This window comes from Gigantopelta aegis, chromosome 3 (assembly GCF_016097555.1).
Source record: "Gigantopelta aegis isolate Gae_Host chromosome 3, Gae_host_genome, whole genome shotgun sequence".
Lineage (NCBI taxonomy): Eukaryota > Metazoa > Mollusca > Gastropoda > Neomphalida > Peltospiridae > Gigantopelta > Gigantopelta aegis.
The window spans coordinates 61,302,121-61,307,447 of NC_054701.1; the positions used below are offsets into that span (position 1 = coordinate 61,302,121).

The window sequence follows — 5,327 nt, forward strand, 5'->3', positions numbered from 1 at the left end:
GGTGGTCTAGAACCTGAACTACTGGTAAAATAACAACCGGTGGCAGCCATTTTGTAAAATGACCGCCTGCACTGGCAAGTGCAAGGGAGCACCAGCAGTCCAAATGTTGGTGACAGGCGGGGTGTAATTGGTGCTATGGAATTTTGAATGTCCCGTAGGATTAAAGAAAGAGGTGCGCGTTTACATGAAGGAAATTTGGCGCAATTTTATGTGAGTGTGGCCACAGGTGTTATTATACTCGCGGTGTACACGGTTGTACCACGTGATCCACTCTTCTCGCGAGCCGCTCGAGAGCCGCTCTGATTGATCGCCAGTCCCACTGATAGGTCGCCAACAGATCGCAAGTAGGACGCGAATGAACGTGAATTGCTCTGATACGGTACGTCAGTTGACCGTGTATAGCTCGTTTGTAGCTCGTGTATAGCTCTTGACAAACGTGAGTTGGACTTCACCTCGTGGCATTTTTTATTTTGGCGCCACATTTCCTACGTTCTCCCCGCGATTTAATTTTTTTTTAGATCGTCAAAGTCGTGAGCTGATCGTGAGTTTAGGTCTCGAATTTGTGACACCACCTTAAGTCCCCTCCCCACTCCAAAATAAAATAAAATAATAATAATAATAATAATAATAATAATAATAAAAATAGCAGATATTTATCCAGGCGTTCTGTGGGTCCGAATATAGGCCCCTTCCCAAAAGAAAGTGGCACTAAAAATTCCCAATTTCCATGTTAAAAATATATCTTTAATGTAATCCAACCCAAACTTGTCCCTGGTAATAAACTCTGCGCGAGTGATATTTGGCCGCATCTGTTGTTGGAGGAAGTGTTTGTACCGTAACACTACAAGCACTAGTGGCTACTTTCTCTGATAATTTTCTCAGTCGCAATTGATCCAACGTTTCATTTTGCTTTCCCCCAAATAGACAGACAAGTGATTTTTCGCCTGCATTATCAACATCATCTGTTGTCAATGAGCTTTGGCTAAGTATCTCAATCTGAGACTAGAAAAAACTGACACTCAGAACTTTCTTCACAACAGATCCTTTTCCTACACCCAAGCCCGTATTTTGGGACTTTAAATGTCTGAGGTAATAAGCCGAAAACACGCCAGAATCGCTATGAAAGGGGTTAATATTTTAAAATTTTCCTTATGGGGCTTCGGAGTTTCGCACAACACATTTTATACAACCATAAAAATTAGCCCCCTTACTACAGGCCTGACACCAAATAACCTCGACGTTGTGTCACAGCCACCAATAGCATGGATCACTGGCAACACCTGGCACAATTCTAGTCCCAGTGTGCGTCTAACTAGATCAATATTCCAGACCCTGCTCTTAACACATTTTCTGTCTGATCGAAATACTTTGAATCATTATTTGACGCGAGGTATGCAGTCTGAGTATCGATCAATGTGCGGTCAGTATAACACTTAGACTGTCAGCTGTGTCTAAAAGTAGGAGTTTATTCATAGCAGAGTGTTAGTTAATGGTGGAACTATAAGTATGTAAGTAGATTAATTAACCTTTATTTATTTATAGAATAATATGGTTAATTAAACTCTACTAATTAGTTATTTTATAAAGTTTAATTAATATTTTCCATTAATTAAGCAAGTATAATTCTAGCCAGGCCATATAGCTAAAGTAATAAATAAATAAATAAATTATAAATCCAAATATTGTTAGTATTATTAATTATATTATACTATTTACTTTAATTAATTTTATTTATTTTAATTAATTAATCTAGAATAAATTACTATATTATTTATTTCTAACTAATTTAATAATTACACATACTGACTTAATTTCAAATATTTTTATTTGTCTTCATCACGTAGACAGTTAATAGTCTATCTATTGGTTTTTTATGCAGTTTATCTGGATTTAACATCATATTAGTGGGATTAAAGGCACTTAGTCACGGATGGTTGACTTAATTAATGACCCAGTAAAGTATTATCTCAAAATATATACTTATGATTTGTACCTAAAAGTACTTAAATGAACCATCTACTTAACCACCATATCCCACATATTATTGATATTATATATATATATATATATAACTGAATTATGTCGACGGTCCATAATTCAGAGAAAAATAACGGCTATTTGGAGTAGAGGTGTGACGTATTATTTTTGAGTCATGTGACGGGCATCCCCCCCCCCCCCCCCCCCCCAATAACCGCAGTGTCAAAACCATTTACCAAGCTCGTGTAACCAGAACGCTTGACCGTCCTGTGCGACGTAGGATAATTATAAAAACAACAACAATGAAAATAAGTTATTAAAAATTAATAAAAATATGTACTGAATGATGATAAGCTTATACATTAATTTATTTTAGTAACAGAAGCATGTTAAACGTCGACATTCCCGACTAGTTAGGCCTTTTCATCTACAAGTAAATTTTCCACCTTGTCAAATTCATTATTATACAGAATAGGCTATAACAGCTGGCTTAGGATAGGAATTTGTACATTGTTAAAATCATTGTAAAATATTTGTCAGCACATTTAGGAATACAAACCTTGGAGGATTGGGAGTTAATGGATTGGAGAATTCAGATATGTTACCAATATTGAAATCCTTTGAGGTTTAGGGTCTCGCATAACACTTTTTCTGTAACGTTATAAAATACAATTCATACAGTTTTATTTTTCAGTAGAAATTTGACATAAAGTTTAGGCACAACACCTCAAATATTCCTTTTGAAGGATCTTATTGCAGCAGAAGCTTGTTTTCACATCTTGTTAAAAGGTACGTCCTATATATAAAGTTTTCTTGTAGGCGGTTTTGTGTAATGTCCCTTTTGATAACCCTACCCTTTCCTCAAAAGCAGTATTTCAAAGTAATTGTTAACAGGATAGCTAAATAAAAACATCATACAATATTTATTAAGATATACATAGCAAACTTAAATGTAGACGAATTAATGTGATACAAATCGAAAAAATTGAAGCAACAGTGACATCATTTGAAGGTTAGAGTCTCACATAACACTTTTTGTTTAATGTTGGGTAATGCAATTTTTGCTATTTTACAACAGTAATTCCAGTTGAAGTTTAGGTTTTAAAATGTTCAGGGCTTTAATGTACCTGAATGTTTGTTGGAATTCCAAGCATTATTTAGATCTTCCATAATGCATTTGTTAAGCTATTTGCTGATGAAGTTATTAACATGAGCTTTTCAAAAAAAAAAAAAAAAAAAAAAAAAAAAAAAAAATAATATATATATATATATATATATCTATATATATATATATATATATATATATATATATATATATATATATTAACACAAATTTTATTATTTTATAATATAAATCCATTAAAGGTTCCTGTTAACTTAAAATGTACTTTGATCACATATTTATTGTTACGTGCAGGTGATAATGTCTTCAATTATCAACATAATACCAGTCTATATAGATGCTATATAGTGTTTTCTTCGGTTTCTATTTTCCAGCTTATATAAACGACACTTGGTGTCACTGGGTCGTATTCTACATTACAATCTGGTTGATTGTATGTTGTGTATGTTTTATCAAACAATCCCTACATAGTTACACTTTCGATTCTGCCCTTCTTTGCACAGAACAAAAACATTCCCTGGCAGGATATTGAAAATTGTATGAGAAGTGAATTTCTCCCTTATAAGAATGTACTAACGTACTTTTCTCTTATTTTTGCCTCGCCCATCCTAATACATATTTTATAATATGTTTTATTTAGTCACTGTTAACAATTCCATTGAAATATTACTGTTGAGAAAATAGGGGTAGGGTTATAAAATGTGTAATTACACAGCAATCTTGCAACAAAACTGTATTTATAGGATGTAAATAATAAATGGATGTCCAAATGAGTTTCTATTATAATTAGAACATTTAAAGAGAATATTTGAGGTGCTGGGCCTAAACTTTATGTTAAACATTTCTCGTGAAAAATAAAACTGTGTGAATTGTATTTTGTAACGTTACAGAAACAGTGTTATCCTCAAAGGATTTCAATATTGGTAATATATCTGAATTCTCCAGTCAATTATCTCCCAATCCCCCAAGTTTTGTATTCCTAAATGCACTGACAAATATTTTACAATGCTTTTCATGTAGTCATGTAGCAAAAATATAACTGTCGTGGAAATGGGGTTAGGGTCACAAAATGGGTAGATACACATAGAAAGCTGTGAGTCCTGTAATGCTATCATAAATGTTCCACCCCTAGGAATGTAGGTCTTGACAAAAATCACTATGCGCATTCGTTCCCCCAGATGGTACCAACCGACCCCTCTGGCTCATATTTTTTAAATTTTAAATATAATTTGATTAAGCCCAGCTGACACACCAATCCTTAGACGAGCTATTGCTCTAGTTGCTTTAAGATTAAAGGAAGTTGGACCTGGTGAGGAGACTTTAGGTTTAATGTTGGCGTGCCATGCTCTCGTCCTGTGGTTCCAATCGGTTTGTCACAGGCGATCAATGCATGGCACCACCATTTCATTATAATTATGTTTAATATTAATATTAATATTATTTTCCAATAAAGATTTTTTGGCATTCTGGTCGGCGGTTTTCGTTGACGCGGATACTGACGTTGTCTGGTGTAAAAGGAACGCAGGTTCCATAGCTTAGGAACCATAGTCCTACCCGGACTTTCATACCTGATATATTTTAAAGTTGTTTTTTTTATGCTAGAACTTGTATTCCTACCGGACTTAAATTCCTTCTACAGCAGTGACAGAAATACAAGTCCGGCAAATTTTGTTATACTCTGCAATTTGCACGATTTGCCAGAAAGACACGAGAAAAAAACCTGAGGTTTTGGCAGCCTTTCCTCGTAGTGTGATGAATAAGTGTACAGTCCTCTTAAAGTTATTGTGGGTTTCATGCATCTCTATGCCAAAATATTATTTTTAAGTTTGAGTATGAACTTAATTATTTTTTTACGTCATAGACTTGTGGATCAGATACGTGAGTGAATGTTTTTAATCGTCTTACATTTTTGTCAACATATTGAAGTAGGACGAATATCTTGCTTTTTTCAAAAGTATATAATGCAACTACAGATATAAAGTAGGCTATATGTTCATGTGTTCAACATGTAGAAATATATATCTAAAAAACAATATGTAGCACAAAATTGTTTTAAATATATATATATATATATATATATATATGAAAACTGGTAACTCCAAAAAACTTAACATTTGGCGAACAGCAAAAGACAATTTCTGTATATACCAACATAGGTTTTAATAATATGTTTTATAAGTTTATATTTTGACGATCTGATTATTGTGATTGTTCTTAATATTTGTCC

General features: G+C 33.6%; 1 protein-coding gene across 1 annotated transcript in view; it reads left to right on the forward strand.

Annotated features, from left to right (window-relative positions):
- The first annotated feature begins 1,450 nt into the window (after positions 1 to 1,450).
- LOC121368380 overlaps positions 1,451 to 5,327 on the forward strand; it is a 109,785-nt gene continuing 105,908 nt past the window's right edge. Inside the window, exon 1 of the mRNA XM_041493073.1 lies at positions 1,451 to 1,508. The gene's annotated coding sequence lies outside the window, so the exon portion shown is untranslated. The remainder of the gene's footprint in view (positions 1,509 to 5,327) is intronic.